This window comes from Haliaeetus leucocephalus, unplaced genomic scaffold, assembly GCF_000737465.1.
Source record: "Haliaeetus leucocephalus isolate CR32 unplaced genomic scaffold, Haliaeetus_leucocephalus-4.0 Scaffold240, whole genome shotgun sequence".
Classification (NCBI taxonomy): Eukaryota; Metazoa; Chordata; class Aves; order Accipitriformes; family Accipitridae; genus Haliaeetus; species Haliaeetus leucocephalus.
The window spans coordinates 6,221,558-6,246,552 of NW_010972676.1; positions in this window are offsets into that span (position 1 = coordinate 6,221,558).

Genomic DNA, 24,995 nt, shown 5'->3' on the forward strand with positions numbered 1-24,995 from the left:
TCCTCTTGTGGCAAATGAAGATAGCGGAAAATAGTTGCTTGTTTTTAAAGTGTTGTGGGGTTGGGTTTGGGTTTTGGTTGGGGTTTTTTTTGGTGGAGGGTTGTTTGGGTTGGTTTTTTAATGTAAACAAAAGAAGCCACAAAGTTACTTTTGTCATTTTTTTTCTCTTCCTGCTCAGTGCTTTTGGTGCTGGATAGCAGAAACTCTGAGCCAGAACAGCACTAATCTAAAGACTTATTTTCTTAAATTACAATGGCTTTTCAAATATCTCAGCTAGTGCTGATCAAAAAAGACTGTACACAATGGTTTCCCCAATGGAAAGTACAGATTTGATTAAGTTAAAATATCTCACAATAAATGTCTTTTCATACTTACAAGATTGAACCATATCACTTTTCACGTTTTTGTTATAAGAAAATAACCACAGCAACCTTATCAAATACTCTGATAAGGATGAAACAAGAATGTCTGACTATTTCTTTTGGTAAACATTTATTTTGCTTTCATTCAGGATGAAACCAGAAGACAGAAATCCGACTTCTCAGCCAGCTGTTAGCAACAACTTTGCTAAATTCTACTGAATTCACGAGGAGCCTTTTGTTAGTTTAAACAAGCTCTAGCCCAGGCCATAGAAACACAGAAGAACATGGAAGAACCATGTAAGTTTGTGTCTCAGTCTTAAAGCTCTTCTCCAGAGCTAAATGCTCTCCAATATCTGTTCAATACAAGACTATATGGTATAGGCTACCCTTCTCCAGTTCTGCTGTCAGTTCAATTCTACAATCAGCATAGGGACTGATCTTTCTTAGACAAATGGGTTTTGCACCTAAAATATTACAGGTCAGGTAATAACTGATGGATAAGATCCTGGTCCTTCATTGCCCCTATCCCAGTATACTGAAATGGAATATCATGCAAGATCCATTCAGCAATATTTAAATTCCTATTCTGACTTTTTCTAGACCTCCTTTCACCCCTTTACTTATCATTCATTGCCCATGTTCCCTTTTTCCTAATTTGGTGTTGTTTTACTGTTTTATAATACACATAGACATCTGTTAACTTAGATTATCAGTAGATACACAGCGAGAAAACCTTCACTGAAGGCTGGTGACAACAGTATCTGCTTAAGATAGCTTCTTTGCAGAGCCAGCATGAAAGGTGTTTTCTACAGCTCCCTTCTATTTATGGACAGAATAAGCCAAGATAATGGGGCTTTCAACCTAGGCTACCTGAAGGCAAGGAAGACAACTGTACTTGCATTTGGAGTTTTTTAACCCTTTTATTTTTCAGCCAGAATGCAAAGTCTGACAAGAGTCCTTCAATACCTTCCACAGGTCTCCCAAAGCTCCAGGATACCAAACCAGTCTCTCCTACTTGTTCATTGGGAAAAAGCATCAAAGCACCTCAGCTTATGCGAGTGCTAAGGTCTATGGCATAAACAACCCTCAAATCCCAGCAACATTGAGGTAAGACAGGCATTAGGAAGTGTACCTCATGCATCACTTGTACTGTGACTTCTCAGATCCTATCTGCTCAGTCTAACCACGGTGTCAGTTACCCAGGCAGAATCAACATTGAATATACCTGGTGTGGCCCAATGTTGGAAAGATCAGCTACAGAAATAAAGACATCTTTAACACTGCAGCACCTAGCACCATAGAATGTTATCAGCTACAGGCATGCCCTGTATGCTTGGGTTTTCTCTGTTACGTGATAAAGACTATAAAAGTCGTCACAGAATGATGCATTATATTACAAACCCTTTGTTTACTTCGGTGTGCACAAAGCTAAGGACATGTAATAACTGTTACAGGATCAAGGCTGAAATGTTACATTTCTCTCTGTAACATCCAGATTCATTTCAGTAGTTTTTAGGACCTTTATCACTGTAGGTTCTTTCAGTAGACAGAAGAGAAAAATACATATGTGCAGAAAATTATTCAGTCCTCCTTATGGCTGAATGGAGATCTTGTCTGGCTTCATCAACTAGGTAAAGCCTGGAGAGACTTTCCTCGTACTTTAGGCACCTCAAAGTGTCTAAACTTAGACGGGATCTCGACCAAATGCCATAATCTCAGTGCAGTTAAAAGCATCAGTCACTGTGTTCTGCAGATTGCCTATTTTAATCCATTGATATCTGAAATCTGTACATGAGGGCAACAACACAGGAGTAAAAAAGATGTCATCTTATCAGATTAAAAGGAATACAGGCCAACCGGATACCATTTACAGAGAATAAGCATCAGAAGTGACAACTGAAGCCAAGACTCCTGGGGGAGAGAATGCTGGTTTGCCCTGTAATTAAATTCACCCTCCCTTTTCCAAGCTCCCTAATCCTGTTTTGAGTGGGAGCCATTTTCCGACAGGGAAAATAACATATGTGGAATCAAACAAGTTGCTTCAGGCAGAGCAGAGCAGGAGGGAAGTGTGGGAAGCATACTCTTTGAGTAGTTTCTACTCCTGCTTTCTGCCTGCTGATCTCAAGCTGTTGCAAAGTGAACTACACAACAGGCTGCAAAGACCTGCTCGACCAAACAGCTATCCTGCCATGGCGTCCTTTCTGCCTGGCTTTTTTCCAGTGAAGAATATTTCAAGGGAGCAGGAAATGAGGCAGCCTGATTGTTTAGATGCTCAGTTGTTTGACCCAAAATAACCTCATCCTTCACAAAAGAAAAAAAGGACATGAGAGTGCTCAATGCAAGTATATAACCAAGGCCCCCGAAGCCCCTAAAGCTTTTCAGAAACCTCAGGATTAGGCTTCAAGACTGGCACCTATTCCCAGTCTTTACCTTGCCACTGACTTCCTTCATGGTTTTGAAGAGTCCTGTCTCCATTGCCCAGCTGTATCACAGCATTGATAAGAGCTTCCCTACCCCAAACAGTTAATACACAACACAGATACCCTAAATCCTGCATGATTCTCTCGTCAGGGAAACACATTAATACCTAAAATATGCCAGCTTCCCTGCTAAGCCCAATTTAAAGCTCAGTATCTTATAATAAATGGATGTAACCCAAAACTTGGGTTTAGAACTTTCTCCTGTAAGTCTGAGCACATGTGTAGTTTTGGTTTGGACACTGCCTCCAGTAACACTTGTCTTTGCTGGCTAAGTGCAAAATATAAAATAACACAGTTGTTCATTAAGATGGGGTTAGACGGTTCCCCTGCTGTGCTCAAAGGGAAGCTTCAGTAAGGATTCCTGTTCTGACTCTGAAAAAATGCTGACCATTATCTGTTTCCAACCAATTTTATGAAAGTGTAACAACTAACACTGAAATTCTACTGCAAGAGCACTTCATCTAGAAACACCTTGCTGAAGTGAGGACTGTTTGGAGCTTTTCCTTCAGTCAAAATAGTTTGAGGGTCTTTTTGAGATGGCTAAGATACTTCTGCCTACTATTTAACTGAAAAGTCAAACTTTTTCAAGCCAATCAGATGAGTTGGACAATGATGCAAATGCAGAAAGACCTGATTCAGAACTTCTTTCCAATACTAACCATCTACCAAGAAAACAGTTTGGGTCCTTGCTTCATGCATGAGTTGTTCTCACTTCTGTTTATTGGGTAATATTTGGTTAAGAGTTATTTGGCACTTTTCCAATACAGCTGACAGCTAAATAATATATAATCTGGTTTTCAGCAAAGCAATTACAAAGTAAACCTGAATACACTGAAGGAGTAAACGACAGGTTACAACACCTAGAACAAGATGCCACACCTGAAAAAGCTAATATTACCTGAATAACTATTATCTGTAATCACCAGAATATGCTGAAATTATTACTTTATTTAGTGGAAGATTAAGCCACCTGCTCTTAAAAATACATGCTAGGTACTTTACTGCTCTTCCCCCCTCACGCACACTTAAAATATTCCATAATTAATCCAGTAGCACATTACTGGAAATGATGCATGAGCCTCAAGTTTCAGAGCCAAATTGTTCACAGAGACAAAGTACTCTTAAGCTACTCATGCCTCTTGAGAAGCAAAGCAGACAATCTGATCCCATGTCAGAGCTCACAATTAGAACTGTGCAAATACTAGATTTTCAGAAAAATAGAAGAAGATAATCTAAACTGAAAAGTGTTCCATCTTTACACTTAAATGAACCCTCTGATTCCTCACTCTCAGCAAAATAATTTTGAGGGTCGAGCAAAATATTACATTTGAGCCAAAACTCAAAACTTTATCCTGTCCAGCTAGATGAATAGGAGCTTAAAATTTAAATTAATTAATTAAAGCATTTCTATTTTCTCCCTCACATTTGGTTGAAAGAAATAGTTTTAAACATTTCAATTAATTTAATCCATATGTTCTGGTGGAAATTTATTTTTTAAGTACTTTCCCACCACTGAATCAGAAATTTGTTACTTGTTGTTACTATCATGTATTATTTCTTTATCATACTTATGATAAGTATGATAAAGCCACCAAGGCTTTTCTTTAAGCTACCCTCTCTGCTTTGAATTTCACAGTAGCAGTATTGAAAAAAAGTAATAATCATCATCAACGTATCTCCCTAATCAAAGTTGTTCATTTAGAAACAAATTGTGATGATAACCACATGAACAAGCTGCAGATGGAGAAGGCACAAATTACTACTTCCCTTCCATCCTTCATGTCAGTCCAATGCTTGTAATAATGTTGCATCCATCATTAAGCTGCAGGAGAAGCCCAGCACATCATAAGACCATGATTATGATAACAGAGCTGTTTGAACATACCATATGTGCCTTATAAAAAGAGAGTCTAGTTTCATTAAGGTATTGTTATATGCTGTAGGATTTTTCCGAAGTTATGGGTCTGCTATGAAAATCACTACACTGTATTGGTAAATACATCTTAAAGCAATTAAATGCATTTGTGCAGTCTTCAAAACAAGATATTCTATAATCTCATCCATAAAATAAGTATCCGGAATAAATCTGCTATTGGAAAAGGAACTGAACCAAAATCAGATCCCAACATCTAACCAGTCTGGAAGAGTTTTGACCCAGTTTTGCACTTCCCAGCAAGCATCTTCCTCCCTAATAAGCCAGACTGAGGGTATGCGTACATAGTCTTTTGCAGACAGATACAAACAAGCTTTGCCTTTGCTGCAAGCAGCTTCTACACTATTCTTCTGGCATAAGCAGGATGCAGTGCCAATGGCAACACCTTGCCCTTCAGCGGCTCTCATCTCCTCAGTGTGAGCACTGTAATAGCCATAGAAGCATAGCTTCTGATCCAGGAATTGTGCACACATGGCTGAACCACTTAAGTGCCTGCTTACACATTGTCTCCAGACCTGCCTTAAAACTCCTCTGCCAAACACCCCTGCACTCGCAAAATGTCCCATCTTAAATCCAGACTTGGCTCTCAGCTCAAGCCTGTTTCTGAGTTACTAGAGGCAAGTGCAGGACACATGCAGTATGCACAGGCACTAATCCTGCACTCACACTGTCGTGGTTTAACCGCAGCCAGCAGCTAAGCACCACGCAGCTGCTCACTCACTCCCCACCACCACCCAGTGGGATGGGGGAGAAAAATCGGGAAAAGAAGTAAAACTCGTGGGTTGAGGTAAGAACGGTTTAATAGAACAGAAGTAACTAATAATGATAATGATAACACTAATAAAATGACAACAGTAGTAATAAAAGGATTGAAATGTACAAATGATGCACAGGGCAATCGCTCACCACCCACTGACCGACACCCAGACAGTCCCCAAGCGGCGAAAACCCTGCCCCCCCCACTTCCCAGTTCCTAAACTAGATGGGACGTCACATGGTATGGAATACACTGTTGGCCAGTTTGGGTCAGGTGCCCTGGCTGGGCATGAGAAGCTGAAAAATCCTTGACTGTAGTCTAAACACTACTGAGCAACAACTGAAAACATCAGTGTTATCAACATTCTTCTCATACTGAACCCAAAACAGCACTGTACCAGCTACGAGGAAGACAATTAACTCTATCCCAGCTGAAACCAGGACACACGCCTACACACTAGTCCCACTGAAGTTAGCTGTAATCCCTCATCCAAGAAAGGAGGTCAGGGCACACGAGCCTCTTCTTTCAAAGCTGACAGTGCGGGGAACCTTACTTCTAAGGTTGTTATCATTTCTTTGCATGTCTTTATCCTCTACACACTGCAAGCATTAGTAACAATGGAGTTCACACAACCTTTTTTTTTTTTTCCCCTCCATTCTTTGCACTTGTAGCCAATCTTTCTATTCCTCATGTGCCATTTAATATCCCATTTTTATTTATCCAACCTCTAGGGGTGCACGAGGTGCCACTACTGGGGGCTGAAGGAATCCCTTCTCCCTCAGACATCTCATTAACAACTTTCAATTTACTTGGATGTATTTACAATGGTTTCAAAGGCTGGATATTACCAAAATTAAAGTCAATAAGCACCAGTGCAGGCCATTTGTTTCAGGGTTTGTAAACTGTCATGCGATGACTGTATCAAAGTTTTATTGTATGTATTAATAAATGTATGCATTGATGTATATTTTTAGTGTGTGTGTGTTAATGTTTTATTGTATGTACTAATGCATGTATTAATTTGGGCAAGCTTTAAAACTATGCAAATAAGTCTATATTAACCTAAATATATTTATCTTAAGGGAAGTCTTGATTTTTCCCCGCGACCAAATTTCTGAATGTCACATACAACTAGGTGTAATCAAAGCTTCCCAGACTTCACTTCAAGGCAAATTTCTTAGAATACCTTACCTTCTCAGAAAGTGAGGGTTTGTCCATTTACCAGTCAGAACGTTGTTATCAAATGCTTGACAGAATAAATCTTTGTCATGAGAGGGACACATCCTCCCAAAGCTAATTTATGGGGGGAGGGGTGGGGAAGTCATAGGAAAGCCCAGCAAAAATAATTAACAAACATTTCAAGATGTTCAAAACTGCCAAAACTGATATCAATTTGCAGAACTCTTCATACATGAGTCCCATAGAAAGTAAAATCAGTTATAAATTTAAAACTGACAAGTGAATTGTTTGTTCAACCAAGAAAAAAACAGAACAGACTTAACTGAAAGAGATTCCAGATTTTAATGGTGTTGGTTTCAACAAGCTAACACTTTATTTATAATTGAGTGTCACGGTTTTCCTTCCAGTTAAAAATACAGCTCCAATCTCTTGCCTGCTGGACACCATCCTCCATTCCTGTCACTCTCCCTTGACTGACTTGCTCAACATCACATTCAAGCTTCTTGTCCTCACTTTGAAGTCCTTCACAGAAATAACCTTCTGCTGCCACTTCTATTTATAACTACTTCTGTGACCCTTAATGATTCACCAATTATGTTAGCTTAATGGATGTGTCTGTTTATGCCTTTACGTCTATTATCCATCTACTCTACACTTTCTTCCATGCTGCCTAGAGGATCCAACACACCTGTAAAGCAACACTTTGGCCTCTTACACACTTTCAACTGTCTCTCCCTGAATGGTAAGTCTTAGCTAACAAATAAAGAAACAGACAGTGCAGCCAAAGTATGTCTTTTCAAACTGAGAACATTTGTATTCCTATAATATTTATATAAAAAATACTATGAGCTCGAGACACACATATGCATGATTATATGCAAAGAGATTCTAACAGTTCAGTAGGACTATCCACTTGCTTGAAAACAGGCATGCACAAAAGTCTTTACAGGACCAATTGCACGGCTTGAATATCCTCTATGTATTGCATGCTGCTTGTGCTTCTAAAGCACAACAGCAGCTCAAATTGTCAAAAGCAGCTGAAGTTTTAGATGCAAAATTTCTTTGCATGTCAACACAGAAAACAAAAGTCCCCAACAGAAAGTTTGTATGGCCAAACAAAAAAATCAACAATATTGCACAAGGCAACGAGCAAACAGGAACCAAGTCTTGCATGCAACTTGTTTCAAAACACAGCCAGGTTTTGTTTCCAAAATATGTATTTTTTTTCCACAAACAAAGATTTCATGTTTTATTTTCCTATCCAAGAAAATGGACATTTGTCAGCCTCCTCACCACTGTTTTCCCTCTCTCTGTCACTACTCAGAACTTTTCAGCAGTGAAGGCATTTGGAAGCATTAGTGTCAGACCAAGGAAAACCACCCCAATTCTTTCCTTCAGTGCAGGGAAGGAAGACACTCAGGATAATAAGAACGCACACACACCACCACCCCCAAGCTTCCAACTGCATTCAGAGACTTTAAAACCCGGGAATAGCTTTTGCAAAAATCCTCCAGGCTGGGAAAAGCAGGAGCAGCATTGCTGCTGGAGGCAGCAACCTTGCCACTACTTTAAGTGCTGTCTCAAATGCAGCTACCCAGAAGCTGAGGTGGGGGAGCCCCTGCAGAGGCTCTGCACAGAGCAGCCTGCACAGCCTCAGCCAACAAGTAGCAAAAAGGACCTGGTACAGCCTCAGCACAGTGAGAGACATGCAGCAAAAACACTGTCAATTTTCAGAGTGCTGGTGTCAGAGAAACTCCTCCAACCCTCGCTCCACTAGGAAGAAGGAACAGTGGCCTGCCAGCAAAGGGGAAGGACTGTCTTATTTGTCTCAGTTTGTGATGTGAATCAAAGTATTTTAATTTCTGCATTCACATGAAACATCTGATATGAACTCAGGCTGGTTTCAGAGAAATTTTTTATAGCACAGTCTTAAAGGAGATTTAACTGCATAAACAGAAACAGCAGGAAGGGCAGGAGGAGCTGCAGTATAAGGAGAGGAGTGATGGAAGAAAATTGGACAAGGGGATCCTTGTGACTTGCTGCCTGAAGGTCCAGGGTGGCCACCCTGTAGGTACAGCGTAACCGCTGAGCCACATCCCTGCCAGCCGTTCAGAACCTCATTAGAGAGTGACTCCTGATCCTCCTGCACCATCAGACAGAAAAGTGCACGTGTTGCACTGTGGTCTTAAGCATTTAACAGCGCTCTCACTCTTAACCGGAACACTTGAAAGCTGCCATATCGAAGCAGGTTGCAACTATCTCCTATTCTTCAGCCCCTGCAATTCCTGGGCAGAGACAGTGTCTATTATCCTGTCATAGGAATGGGCCCTTGTTATCTTGTTGTTTCAAGACACTAGGCCTAGATGTAAAACCTCCAACACCACTGCAAAACATTAAGCCAATAATTTCCCAGAGTTTCATCCTTGCCCGCTTTTTGCTTTACAATTCCCTTCTGCAGAAAGCTGGAGCAGACAGACCAAAGGTTTCTAACTCCATTATTCTGTCTGATGGAAAGCACAAGGGTTTTAAAGATTTATGTTTAAAAGAAAATATATCCAATCCTACATTGATAGCCTCAGTTTCCTCACCATGGAGCGCTTACTGGGATTTGGTTGGCGTTCTGTCAGGCATTTAGGATCCCCCTTCCTGGCACACACCTTCCCCCTCAAAAACAGGGAGGCCAGCCTCCTCTCCTTTCATCAACGCCTGCTCCAGCAAGAACAATCCCTTCTTCTTCCCCTAGTATGTGCCCCTCCTTTTTCTTCTTCCAAACTTCCTTGTTTTTCAAACCCTTACTCAGACACCTCTGCCAATTGCTTATCCCATTTGCCACTCTACTCCCCACTCCTCAGAGCAGGCTTTAACATATTTCCTTTGATCTTTGCCATCTTCACACACCCTTTAATAAGCCAGGCAAATTTCTTAAAATTTTTGTGTGTCACGCTACTCTGCCTACTCACTACCAGGCACAAACACGACTCCCACGTCTCCTGAGAAATACAAGCTTGGAAAGCTGGACACGCAACTCTGCCACATTTTTGACAAGATTACTTCCCCAGTCTTGCTCACCATACAGCTGCCTAAAGGCCCATGCCAAGGGAGGGTGAGCAGTGGGATGGCAATGAGAGACCACAGACAGGAGAGAAGAGCAGCTCTCTCCCTGTAGCAGCAGTATCTATTGGTGCTGGCTGACACTACTTAGTTAAAATCCTTTCAAAGCCAAAGAATTGACAAATGCAAGCAACCCAAAAGTCACACATAGCTAAATTCTCCTTTTGCTGCTGCAGATCCTGGGTGCTCTCCTACCTTTCTCAGAGGTGATTCCTGCCTGCCTCAGACTTTTTGGTCTCAGATGGAAGGAAATAGATTGTGCGTTGGCCAAACTGGCCAGTGTGAACAAAAAAAGCTCCACAATTTTTTTTAATACAGTTAGTGAGAATCAACTTCTTGTACATCTGATTCTTATTAAGTGCCTTTAAGTTCTCCCCAGAAAACCATTGAAACTAAGTGGTTGTGACATTTGATCTTTATAGGGAAGATGTAGGGTTAAATTTGCATGTTTTGGTGTGCTTTCATCTTCTGATGATTACATACCCTTTTTAGGTAGCAAAATGAAGACCTTGAGTTCTCATCAGCCCCCTGTACTCACATTCAGAAACAATACTGCTACACACACCATTTGGTGGTGTTCCCCTCACTGAACAAATGAAGTGTCAGTCCTGGGATTTCCTGTAAGCTCACTGCCAGCTGTAGTAGTGCCGAGTAACTCAAAGGTGAATTATGCATCGCTTGGCTTTGCTTAGCATAGTTCTGGAACTGCTAGTGGTGTGCAGCACTTTGGACTGTGTGTGGCACTCCAGCACCTGCAATGTGAAATGCTATAGTGAAAACACACTGATGGGATCTGGCAGCTGGCAGGATAGAGGCCAGAAAGAGAGAGTGACAAACTTCTCATTGGGTAAATCTTTAATCTGATTCTGAGAAGGTATCTGAGGTATCCAAGACATACTGAGGATATTAAGCAATTCTATACTATACTTTCTTTACAAATTAAGTCCTTCAGCAGGGTTAACTGTGAACTTTGTAGTCAGTAATTAATTTGTAACTTCTATAACTTTTCCTACCAGAGCACCACAGAGATGAGAGTAAAGGAAGCATTTCTGCTTCCATAAAGTACACAGGTATTTATAATGGATCCCCTGCCTATATTATTCCCATTTAGGTGTTGTTGGTTTATTAAGTTCCTCTAAACCAACTAGTGGTACAAGAAAATAGCTTTTTTCCTTTCCCTTCAGTCAGAATATGAATATACTTTGGTGTGCTTATATGGAATGTTGCATATGGTTTTCTTTCAGCACATTGCATTTGTGCATTATTCCTTGAGAATGTGTGGCAGAGCATGAGCAGTGCTGGGCAGCAGGGGGGGAAGCTCTAGTGCTCCACTGACTCCCTCTCTGTGGGACAGGATACAAATACTGACACTGCCTTCCACCCAAGAGCTTTATAAAGACTAATCTGCTAGTATCACTGTAGAGTAACTATCCTAAGAAGGATTCACATGGGCTGGCATCTGGCCAATGCACCATCTTTGTTTAATTTCTTGGAGATCATCTATACACCTACAGATGCATGCACCTGTAGATGGCTGCAATATTGCTATCCAGCAGCACCAGTGCTTTCTCACACAGAAGTGAATGAACACTGTGTCCAAGTCCCAGATGTTAGCTCCTGGCCAGCTAGGATGAAGTTCCTTCGAAATTCTGTCATTCTGTCATCACTGTTCACTGCCACCCTCTCTTAACATATTCCAAGAATGAAGTGTCAGACTGTACTTTAGAAGATCTATCACAAAGAAAAATCTCTTTGGAAGGAACAGTCAGCAATTCTTCTACCTGGTTACAGAGAGAATCATGAGACATTCATTTGATTCTAATGACAGCTGAATTTTGAGCTGTAACTTTAAATTTTAAAGTATTAATTGACAATGGGATACTTTCTACTTCACCATGTTCATTACAATTGTTCACATTTTTATACCTATGAAGTAGGACCTCATCAGAATCCAGTAGAAGTGGGTTAGGAAGCATTCACTTGTGGCAATTAAAATTTCACATTCAGAAATCAAGCACAAAAATAATGACTCTGAGAATGCTATTTTGTTTACAAATCATGGCCATAAAAGCCAGGGAAAGTGGGAAAATACCAAATTTAAGCTAAATTTTAGTGAATTGCTATATTCAGCCTCTCTGAGGAAGGAGGAGAAAGTCATGCATGAATATGTGTTTAAAGACTGTCATTTTATGTAAATGCAGCTGGGAAAGTTAAAGTAACAGCAAATTCTATTATGTGTATGCAAGCCACTCACCACCATCAGCCGCTCTTGAATATTAAGTTTTTATCCAGGACTAGTTACAATAGTCAACAACAGGGAAAAAATGCCCACATTATTGCAGAAGCAAAACTGGGCTAGCCTCCCTACATTCTAAATTTAAGATTTAATTTAATGAACATGGCCAAGATCTCCTTTGCTCTCTTTTGTTCCCAGCTCCTCATAAGCACATCAAAGCAGCACAGGCAACCTTCAGATGTAGGAAGTACCTGAAGATCCTCTTTCCGTAACTATTAACAATTTTCAAATACTGTTAGGCACTGCCTGTTGCTGATGCCGCTTTTGGGTGACAGTCAGGATATTTGTAGTCTGTTCTTATACAGGCAAGAGGCCAAAGGAAAAACAAACAACCCACCTACCACTACAAACTAATCCAGGAAAGGAAGGAAAAACAATCATCAGCATTACAGAGATAAAGGAGTATTTTCCTCCTGCCAAATTTCTGTCCTGCTAAACAACCCAACAACCAACAGATTAAAACTAACATAAAATGAAGATGCAAGAATGGAAAACATGGGTGGTTTTTACTGCATCCTTGTATCACAGAGCTTTCCAAACAAAAATCTCTCAGATGGTCTTTATCTTGATTCTGCTATACCTGCTGCCACTGTAGCTATGTGAGTTGTAAAGACCATGCAGGAGAGGTAAGGCTAATAGCAAAGAACTCTTACAGCAGAGTTACAGGCTCACTGTAAAAGCGTTCGGGGCAAGCTAAAGTTCAGCATTAATAAAGATCCATGAGTCACCTCCTAACTCCCAGAGATCTCTAGTTAGGTAAATTGAGACTTCTACAAAATTGAAGACTAAGCAATGACCTATTTTTATTAAATACAATAAGCACTGACCCATACAACATCACTGAATAGAAAAAAGCACTGTCCTCTGAAAAATTAGTTTAAGCATGACAAGTGTCTTTAGTGGCCACAAGGAGTCAGGACAGCCATTGAAGAAGCTAATGAGACTGCTCACAGCTATTGCAGAAAAAGCACCTCATGTGATATTGCTTCACAGCAAAGTTACTTACTACACCCCAGCCTGAGATTAAGTATATCGCATAATTCTTCCAACAAGCAGCACAACTGAGACCTTATGTCCTTGTCAGCTCCAACAAGGGTTTACTGGAAGGCTGCACGTTTTTTTCAGGGAAGCATTTGTGATTACACAGTTGCATAGCATCTGTAGACTTCCACCCAAAAACCAGCAAGTCCCCGCCTCTGTGTGAGTTAAAGGCTACAGCTTCCACAGATACTGTTCATGGCCTGATCCTGACCAATCTACTACTTTCCTTAAGAGACAAGGAAAAATCACCAAACTTGCATGTTTGAATGAGATGACAGGGAACAGGACAAGGAGATACTGAGTATTTCTCTTTAGTCAAGGGAATCTATATGCTAGCCCATTTATTCCATAGGTGTACATGTGCAATTTCTCTGGCAGCCTGACTAGATATCACCATTCATCTAAGAAGATATTCATATTACTACTTTAAATCTGTACCAATCAGCCAGCTGGGAGATGGGGCTGGGAAATGTTGCAGTGAGAAGCTCTGCAGTAGAAGACATAAAACAACTGTAAACTACAAACTGTAGCAAGATGAATAAAACCTGCATTTATGTCTTGTTTTGGTATAATGAGAATGCTAGGATTTATTATCCTGGGCATATGTCATGTCATGTGAGAATCTCTATGCTTGGGAAGAACACGGCCGTAGGGCACACCACAAAAGTGCAATGGCTGATGAACTGATTAGTCAGAACACAGCTTTTTTTCTTTTCCCCTGAAGTCTTTTCTCTACTTTTCCCAGACGCTTAGCACTGCTATCCATGCCCATGCTAGCTTATCTAAGCTCATAATCTTATGTTGCAATCCCATCAAATACATGGTCTATAAAGTTAAGATGCCTTAGCATACCTTTTACAGAGCTACTCAAATATAAAACACGCAGCATCTGTCCATGCCTCTGAAAGTTTCTTTATCGTCAGCAGAGGTAATTCCCCATGGGCCATGGAAATACACACAGAAGTTTTATGTATAATTGTCCGTGACACAGGAGAGTGAGCTAATAAAACACTCCAATTTTTGTATGATACATATTTTTGAACACTTAAAAAATCTACCAAAGATCTGGGTTTGGCAAAATTAAGTCACATTGTCCACATGGACAGTTTTCTGTGAAATATATTTTTCCATCATCTGCATTGAAAAACCTGATTGGTTCATATATTTCACCTGCCCTTCCACATGATCTTGCAGTACCCACCTCACCTTTCTGAGGTCCAACTGCTTATAATTTCCTGCAAGTAGCAAACTGACCATGGGGACACTTCCTCTGAAAATTTTAACAGAATTTCCAAAACACATTTCCAGTGGGATCCGATATATTGATTTAAATTAAATCTGTGTTTAAACCTATTGTCGTGATTTAACCCCAGCCAGCAACTAAGCACCACGCAGCCGCTCACTCACTCCCCCCCACCACCCAGTGGGATGGGGGAGAAAATCGGGAAAAAGAAGCAAAACCCACGGATTGAGTTAAGAACGGTTTAATAGAACAGAAAAGAAGAAACTAATAATGATAATGATAACACTAATAAAATGACAACAGCAATAATAAAAGGATTGGATTGTACAAATGATGCACAGTGCAATTGCTCACCACCCGCCGACCAACACCCAGCCAGTCCCCGAGCGGCGATTCCCCGCCCCCACTTCCCAGTTCCTATACTAGATGGGACATCCCATGGTATGGAATACCCCTTTGGCCAGTTTGGGTCAGGTGCCCTGGCTGTGTCCTGTGCCAACTTCTTGTGCCCCTCCAGCTTTCTCGCTGGCTGGGGATGAGAAGCTGAAAAATCCTTGACTTGAGACTAAACACTACTTACCAACAACTGAAAACATCAGTGTATCAACATTCTTCTCATACTAAATCCAGACCATAGCACCATATCAGCTACTAGGAAGACAGTTAACTCTATCCCAGCTGAAACTAGGACACCTATCTAAACATATACAAACACCTGCAACTGTATCATAGCAGCTTAAGAGGGTCTTAATTCAATTAGATGAGAGCACCCACCCCAACCTAAATGCAATTCAATTCTGGTGCCTTCAGAAGTTGTCTCTTGCCAGCAAAGACAATGCCTAAATTCCAAACAAAATGAACCTGTTCTACCTCTTCTCATAATTAAGGAAACGGAGAACATAACAGACAGTTACAAGAGTGGGGTTTTTCGGTGGTCATAATTTACTTAGTGACTACAACTACATCAAGTTTGGTTCAGTGTCCAAGACACCAAGAAAAACCAAAACCACCCAGGCTTACAAGTGAAACGGCCTTTACCAGAACTTCATTGCATCAGTTAAAACCATGTACTATATCATATCACTGCAACTCACCGATGCAGAAGGGCCACTGTCTTTCAGATCATCTCTTCAGAAGACACAGTTGTACCATTCAGCACGAACCGTTTCTTTAGAGAAAGCAATTCTCTACTGATCAACCTTAACAGACAAGCGAGGTGCCTAAAATCCTATTGCTGGTTTGGAAAAGGATTTAACCTCTAAAAGCAGGCAGGCTCTGAATTGCTTATTACAAATACAGTGGTTTATGATTTTTTTTTCCCCTTCTGTTACTAACGCAGACCCAACACATCTCTGAGCCACTGAGACAAAATTCAGCCCGTTTCCTGTTTTATCATCGAAATTGACACGAGAAAAAACTTTTAACAGATCTGCACAAGTAGAGCCAGGGTTTGGAACAAGCTCTTCTAAGCTGTGGTAAAGCTAACAGAATGCCAGAAGGAGCAGTTACTCTTCTGCCTCCCAAGGCAGAGCCTCAGTGTACGTAGAACCACAGCAGGATATTTGCAAGCTCATTTTTCAGCCTTGAAGAGCAATGCTTCCCATCTCCATAAACTTAATTTATCATCATACAGAGCATCTGTCTGAAAAATGCTACTAAATGCCTTTAGAGAAATGAGTATAAAACAGTATCAAATCTTTTTCCAGCCACATACTGGAACTTGGGGTTGGGGCTGGTTTTGTTTGTTTTTGAAAGAGTACAGCCAGCCACTTCAGCTGTTTGAGCACGATGTAGCCATCCAGCCCAACAAGCAGAATTAATAGCATCCACTCACGTCTCAGAGTATTGGTAAATATCATCATCATGAGTCTGTTATCCACCCTTTGGTCTTCAAAATTCACATTAAATAGCAGTGCAAGTCTTCCAGACTTTAATAGGAATGAGGATGCAGTGAAAAGTGAATTAATTGCTGGATTTGACCCCTTTCTATTATTCAAAATCACTATAATTTTCTGGGCTTACCACACTACAGGAAAATGTGATACTAAGCAAAACTAAACATTATTTTGGTGGAATTTTTTGTAGAGGAAGCTTTTTACTTTTTACAAGACCCATCCCAATCCAAATTTTAGTGAAAACATCAGAAATGCTCCCATTGACTTCCCTCCACTTTGGATCTGATCCTAACCCTGCAGTTTTCTCCTGCACTGTGAAAAGACAGACTCAGGATAAAGCTTTCTGCAGCTTTATTTATTCAGCTTGTGTCATGACAGCTTGAGAAAAAAATTTGCAGTTACTCCTCCAGTGAGGAAATAAGCTGAAAATAAACAGCTCACCAGAACACCAAAGCAAAAGGAAAGATGAGATTAAATGCCAGCATTTTACACCTCTATTTTGTCTTTCAAAAACCACAAAGACACTAAGATTTTCTAGCTCAGCAGAACTGCTTCCTACAAAAATTAATGAAAGTATCATCGCCAGTCTTCAGGAGAAAAGAGTTGGGCCTATACCGGGTTCTTTAGAAAATGCCATCTTAAACTCTCAAAGAAGCGTTGACAGCTTAGGTCACTAGAAGCTTGAAGGCCATTTGTGAAAAAAGCCAGCCTCAGTATCTAAATACACTGCAACAGCAGTTGGTCTTGTCAAAAGAGGAAATGCAATTCCCAATTACTCCACTCTTTCCTCTGTTCCTTTCTGAAAACAGCCAGTGAAGTGTGCATCCCACATTCAAATGAAGTAGCCAAGGTCCAGGAAACCTCAGGAGTCAAGCTGGCCTCAGCTATCTCTACACAAAATGCTTGCAGTTCTTCTGCCTAACATGGAGTTTCAAAGCCAGACTAAAATCAGTGATATTGTTACTCTTAGTGTTTCATTTTATAATTTATTGAGTGCTAATACTTTCCCCTCCTCCTTGTTCAAAAAGGAGTTTATGACCAGTCAAACACCAGAGACAAGTTTGACCTGTGCGCTGTAATAAATCAGGTGCCAGGAGCAGATGGAGAAGGGTTAGGAAGCATACTAAAGGCATTCTTCAGTTACACCTGTGGTATATGGTCTACTCAAAAGATTTTTGACCTCATAGCACAGGCATTTGTTTTCAAAGCCTGCAACAACAGCAACAACAAAAGGGGGGCAAAAGGGGAGAGAATGTGAGCTGTTGTAGGTACCATTTAACAAGAATGCACAGACTCTAAGAGATTTCCACGGTGAGGATCAGTGAATCTGTATTGGGTTTTTTTGTCAATGTCTAAACAGAACAATAAATCTGATTCTTATTTTCTATATATTGTTCCTGTTGCACTATGGAAAAAATGCTGCTAGGACTAAATTCAACCTCTTGTTACAAATTCCACTGGAATTATATCAAAAGTTACAACTGAGCTTTATAGATGATAGGATTGGTGTGATTGCTTGAACTTAACCTTTCCATTGTGGGCTAAATTTATGCAACATATTGGTCTTCAGATCACATTCCTTTTCCTGCATTCATTTCCATCTGTCATATCATCTCTGTACTTGACCTTGAATATTGCTGTAGCTTTGGAATACAATGTTTCTGTGGCTTTTTCTCAGGCCACTATTTGAAAAATGTATTTTTGGTGGTCTCCAGATCAATATGAGGCAGAACAGACAAGACTCCGTATTCCCATGAACAAGACAAACCAAATACTGAATGCAGAATCTTATGCAGAGGTCCCACTGAAGTCAACAGAAGCCACATGTGGCCATTCACCTATGACTTTGAAAGTGTTTGTCTTAGTCATTATTGGGGTCAAAACAACAGAACTGGCTTGCATTTGTCATAGATCAGCTTCTAGCAACAAAAACTGTAAAGCAAGCATATGACAGCAACATCTACTTGAACAGTGTCTGTTCAGACAACACTAACCAATCCCACCACTGTCATTGCACTCAATTACTGCTCTTCCATTCTTAATATAGCTTCTTACCATTCAGGTTTCCTTTTGCAGCGTCTTGTATTTTCCACTAACTTCGGAAATTTAAACAAAGAGGCTTGCTGGAGTTTTGGCCTGAATACTACTTTTGTTTCATTGAAGTTTTTGAAGAGAATATATTAGAATTTTTTTTTAAAGGAAAAGAACAAAGGAAAAGAAAATAATTCTCTTTGACATCTGTTCTTTTGACTTCAGCTAATTAAAAAGCTCTATTGCTGAGTGTTATTTGTTTGCTGTTGTTTTTCTTAAATATTTTCCATCTTTTCCCCTAAAATCCTAGGCTAAAATATCACTTAAAGCATCACAGAATCTGCCTGTTGCTAAGATGGCATTTGCTCCTTGCAAGAAAAAGGATTGCTCTGCTTTTGATGTGTGTATAGGCATGACAATTAAAAAAATGACAAAAATTAATGAGATAATATTTAAAAGAAAATAGCATATTTATAGTAGAAAAACATGTTTTATTGCCTTGACTCTCTTGATCAGCGCCTGTTTTCTGAAACCAACAAGAGGGTAAGTCCACGTTTCCAACAGTAGAGTTGATCTTACATAACTAAATGGTTCAACAGTCAGCAATACCTTCTTGCAGTCTTAGGATAGACCCTTACTGATATCAAGAGCACTGTGTTAGGGCATGCCAACAGTGGAAGGAAATTGAAAATAAGTGAAAATGAGCTACCTAAATAGATTTCTCTAAAATAGGCAATTTAACAACAGGTTTGATTAAAAAACAATAATGAAGTCATGGATTCTCCTTTTGCTCCATCAAAAAAGAAATATTTTACGGATGCATTGGCGCATTTTTGCATCTTTGTCAATCTGCAATTTCCTGCATCTGCTGTGTTTACCACAAAGAGGTCTGGTCATTCCAAATTTGCCAACATCTTGCTTTTGTGCTTAAAGAGGTGAGTTGAAAAATTGGAGACCAAACATATCTTGTTTAAATGAATACAAATTAGCACCAACATCAATAGTACAGGCTTAGTGTTTCTTGAAGGTATTGCTTTGGACAGGACTTTCTGTACTCCCTTAGCTTTTCTGCCAGGGCTTGCCAAAAAGTTTGCAAGTATCAGCTGTAAAGTCAATGGCAATGATACAGAATAACCATCCGCAGGACTTGACCTGTACTTATGTACCAAAACATAAGTGCCACTGTATGGTAAGTGGGGGTGTGTGTGTGTGAGACACAAATACAAAAAAGTCATTCAATAGTGAGAACGGCTTGCTCAACTTACTACATCCCTGATACCAGGCAATTTTTTCATGGAGCACCCTTATGCCAGGGTAAGTGATATTCCTGCTAATGGTGCATGGCTAATATTTGCAATGAATTTAAAATAGGATGTTCTCAAAATAGCTCTTTAAGGTAATGATTCCTTTCTATGTATCTCCACTGACTGACAGTCATTGAGTCTAGTGGTTGTTCCTCTTACCTCTGTTTCTTATTGACTTATATCCTAGCTAAGTCACTCATAACGATTTTCTTACAAACTTACAACACAGTGAGGGCCTAAAATCCAAACCTTATTTTTATTGTCTGTCCTTTATTGATGAGTTCATGAGAGATAAAATAAAAGGCACCAAATTCAGTGGAGCCATGAAGAAAAGAGAAATCAGTTACACAGATTACATCATTGGCTGATTTCATCTTCCCAAAACCAGAATATGTTCTATTGAGTTTGATGTGCCAGGACCAGAAATTGGGAAACATATCAAGACAAATATTTTAAAAAGCAAGTACACATTGTTGCTCTGAGATAGGATTGTTTAATATAAACAGTTATGCAAATAGGAAACATATTGCCTGAAATACATGAAATGCAATGCACAGTAACCAGCAAAAGTAAAATCAGGCAGACAGATCTTTACTTGGATCTTCTCAGCCTAGCTACTTTGGCATCATGGCTATGCCCTTTTTACATGAACTAAAGGTTTGGCCCAGATGTCAGTACAGATAAGTTGTGACTGTTCTTAGGCAGTACTGGAAACTTATGATGCCCGGTAAAACTGCTGGTCTACATTCGCAGCTTCCTTCTTGCCTTTTTTTTTTTTTTCCCTTTAATTATGCTTGCTTCTCTCTCTTCCAAACAAAATTCCCTCAACTCCAACTGAAACACAGATTGTGATCCACAGTGCATCCATACAGCCAGTCAGAACAACAGGACTTATTGTATATCAATAAATTGTCCCTGATTTAAGGCAAATGACATTCATGAGACAGTTTTTCCAGGAGAGCAGAAAAGTTTTGCAGAGCTGCAAGAAAGTTAAAGCTACACAACTCTTCTCTCTACCTTTCCTTGGGATTTGGCACTCAGTAGTTTATCCTGTCAGTGAAAATCTCCCCCAGTAAACAGTTTCTGTAGGCTCTGTAAATTAAGGAAGGTGTCAGGCATTGTGGAATGAACGGGAGGAAACTGGGAGAAATTACTGCTCTTTCTTCAACTGCAGCTTCCCCGGAGCTATGGCTGATGTGCTGAGCACAACGCAGACGGCTGCCTCAAATACAAATGCGAATGTTCAAACCTGATTTGACTGGATAAGCACTGAGAGCCCGAGACAATAGCTGCTAATAAAGTCATTGTGTTCATCTTGTGCGCTGCCCACCGCTGTAGCTGCTCTCACTTGCCGGGCTGAAAGGGGATTCACATGAACGTGACCAACTCAGGTTAACTCTGCATCATCTCAAGAAATGAACACAGCTTCTCTGACTGTGTAAACACCGTGGTACACATGCACTAAAGGAAGTTGACAAATTTATGTCATTAAACTCTTTTAATTAAGTTGGTGCTATAAAGGAGAAGGCACAAAGAAATGTTAAAGATGAGGCTGTAGCACACAGATCAGACAAAAATTTATCTACCTATCAGGTAGCTGAGATGAGCAACAAACGAACACACCCAGCAATGAAAGTAAACAGTGATGGTCAGTTCAAAGGAGACTTGGATCCATGTTTGTGGAAGAAACCAGAAGCTGCAGCCACCAATTGAACTTGTTAGTTCACAGTGGTGATGGACTGGTTGATTAGATTTTTTTTCAGGGTTAATATGGGCAGGCCTCAATAGGTCAATAAGCTTCTCTCATCTTGTATACATTCTCCTGGTATGTAAACTAACAACGCTAGTCAAAGCAACAAAGAAAAAAAAAAAAAAAGTGTGATGAGGCTCATTGGTTCCTCAATAGCTGTTTTCACTCATCATGAGGTTGATGTGATGAGCTCTGGATTCTGCACCAAAGCCTGGATGTAAAACACTGAAGGGTAAAGCATTTAGTTTTGACCTAAGCACATTTGGGTGGTATAATGATGAAAGACAAGAAGTAAAAGTTAAAATGAAAAGTAAGGAGACAACTGAGAAATATAAAAGTCTAAGGTCTTCACCTTTCTCCCTTCTTTTCTGAGTAATGAAAAAACAAGTCACAAAGAACATGACACCATTCAAAAGAAACATGTCCCACAGTGCATCAAGGAAATCAATTTATTTTACTGCAGTCTTGCCTGACTGTAAATGGACAGAGTGTGAAATCAAAGCAGAACTGCAGCAGAAGATTCTCAAGAGAGAATAAAAAGGCAGAATATGCAGAAATCATTCCCCCAGGAGTGATCAAACACCCCAAAATTCAGACCTTGAGGAAGATCAGGAATGATCTGTGAAAAGGAGGAGACTAAGGCAAGCAGCCTTCAGGTAGCTGAAAACTAGCAGAAGGTGTGCATCCTCTGGCACTGAGAGTGAAAGGAAAACATGTAGGAAAGGAGAAGGGCTGAAATTTCTCTATTGTACAGAGGGAGTAGCAGGTGGTAGAAACTAGCCAGATGCTCAGATGATGAAAAACTAGACTCCGGGCTGATCTGCAGGGAGAGGGGCACTGTATATGGGCCTTCAGTGGCAGAATTTGCCCCTAAATTAAAGATCGAAGCCCAGTCAGTGTAAATAAAGCTTTTGTAACTGAAACTAACTGCAAGCCTGGGTAACACAAATGGACTAAACAGATTACATGGCTCACAACAAGTGTGAAACTGGAAGGATTTTCAGAGGTCCATCCCCAACTCTGGTCCACCTAGAGCCAGTATTTATTTAACCTGTTCTTATAAGACTCCAGAGAAGAGGTTTCTTAAATCTTCCTCTGTTAGCTAAACTATGCTTCATACTGGGAAAGTTTTTCAGAATATGTAAATCTTCCTATTAAAATGAAAGTGCAATAAAACTTTACATTCAAAGAAGCCTAAAATTTTATAACTACAATCCAGTCACCCAATCAACTGTATTTAAAACACTTTGCATTGTAACAGGAAGCTCTTTCTTAAGTCTTTAAAAAAATGCTCTGTTAAAAGTAACTAGATTCAGTAACCACACTTCCACAGTTGATTCCAATTTTCTATAACAAGAAAAGTGTTCCTGGAAATATGATTCTTATTGTTACTTAATGTTGATGAGTTACTCAACCAAAACTAATTAGTTCTAGAATGGAAAAGTTGTATATGTGAGTTAGGCACGGTCTCTGGAAAAAGCACTGCTGTAGATCATCCCTCCTTTATGGGCTAAATGCCGGAAAGGCAGTCTATTTTTGGAGTCTAAAAAATCCATCCGGCTACTACTGCACCTTTACCTTTGCACTCCCTATTAAGATAAGGACAGTAGCGTAATTGCAATTATTTTTAAAAGGGCAGGCAGCAAGAACAAAAGTATTACTTCCCAATTTCAGAACAGCCTTTGAAATGTTTATGAAATGTAGGTCATTCCAACTTATCTTTACTTGGCCTAAGCACCACAGGGCTGATCTATTCAAGTGATTTATTTCAGCAGGTAACAACAGCCAATTCAGACTGTCTTCTGCTTTGGCCTTGATTACACCATGGACTCAGTCCTATTTGAACAAAACTAGTAATAAGTTCAAGATACTCTGCAGTTTGCCAAATTACAGTGGCATGAAGAGGTATGAAACTAGGCAACAGCTACTAGATATTTAAGCAAACTATCCTCCTGTATCCTCCTAAAGATGCATTGTCAGCCCTCAAGAACTAAGCACATGCAAACCAATGTTCCAGATCTCCGAAAAGAAAAAACTAATTCCCCAAGTAGTTGCTATATTGATTCAGTTTAGTATATAAAGGAATAGGTTATGACTATGAAGCAATCTTAAACAAAAATAATCTGTTCTTCTAAGTGTTACATACTACTGCTTACTTTTTCATATATAGAATTCCTTTATATCCAGTTGATAAAATGAAGTAAAGAGATGTTAACCTAACTGATTAGTGGACAGAGAGACCCCAGAAGCTGATACACCAATCTTAAAATAAATGTTTAAACAAGTGAGTTTAGATGCTCTCAGGAACACTCCCATTTCACTTCATTAACCATAGACAGTGCCTAACCTGAATAGTTTTGATTAGACTGCTAAGTGCAGAGCAGATGAAGCCCCCTCCTAATTGACTGGAGAGGGAAAAAAAAAAAAAACCAACAAAAAAACCCAAACAAACAAAAACCACACTGACTTAGTGACAAAATTTCTTGGAAAGCTCAGAAGCTGTAGCTCAGTCATCAAGAAGATGATCAGGTTATTTCCTGTGTAGCCCCAGCAATGCAGAGATGCTTTAACTCAGAACAGTTTCTGCTAGGTTGCATGTAAAAATCATCATGGGAGCTGCAAGGAGACCTTTTATAAATGGCAAAACTTGCTACAGGCAAAGTCACCAATTTGCAGCCTAACCCCATCCAGGGACATCTAAACCCTTGAGGGAGATGTGATTCAAGAAGTTCTGAGTCACCAAACTATTGTTACAGCCATTCTTTCTGGCCCAAAATTTTCCATTTGTGGGTTTTCCATTTTTCAGCAGGTTTGAAAGGTATTGTTTTCATAGCAACTTTCGGTATGGGTGGGGTGGGGAAACACTCTTTTACCAGCTCTCACTAGAAGGAAGAAAAAAAGAAATAAGAACAAATTCCCAAAATATCTGGACAAGTTTGGCTAAATTTAAACATGATTGAACTATATTACATCACTGAACTGCTGAGGATTGTTAATCAAAGCACAGTTTCCCCAAAACAACCATGAGAGGTTCCTGAAGTGACAGTTCTGTCTCTTTAAACAGGAATTCCAACATGAAGCACCAAAACTATTTGAAGTAGGAACGTTAGACCTGAAGCATGCAAACAAGGGTAACATCCAAGTGGAGAAAACTGGTGATGAATAGAGGTTACAGAAACAAATCCTTTTGCATCAGAGGCTAGTGGGATATAGGCAGAGAAAGAGGTCTGCATATCCGACTGGCATTAAACTTAGAGAAATTTGGACACTTTTGGAAAATGCTGAGTGTCCACACCTGAGCACTAAATTAATTGAAGTAATTTAATTCAAGAAGTTCAAACAAACAAAGCACAGACTCTCATATTTTTAGTTTGTGCAAATGCAGAAAAACACCGTGAAATTAATTTGTTCTGCACTGGGTGGTACCCAAGTCCCCAGAGCTTTAAGCACTTTATGACCAGTCTTTCTGTAAGTTACAGAAATTCAGCTCACAGTTGGCTGACAGGTGTCCTGTTTACTGACTCAAAAAGAATTTTCAGATGTAAGCTAATTTTAAAAAAAAAGGAAGGAAGGACGAAATAAGGGATGGAGGTCTGTCTTTTTTAATAAAAGC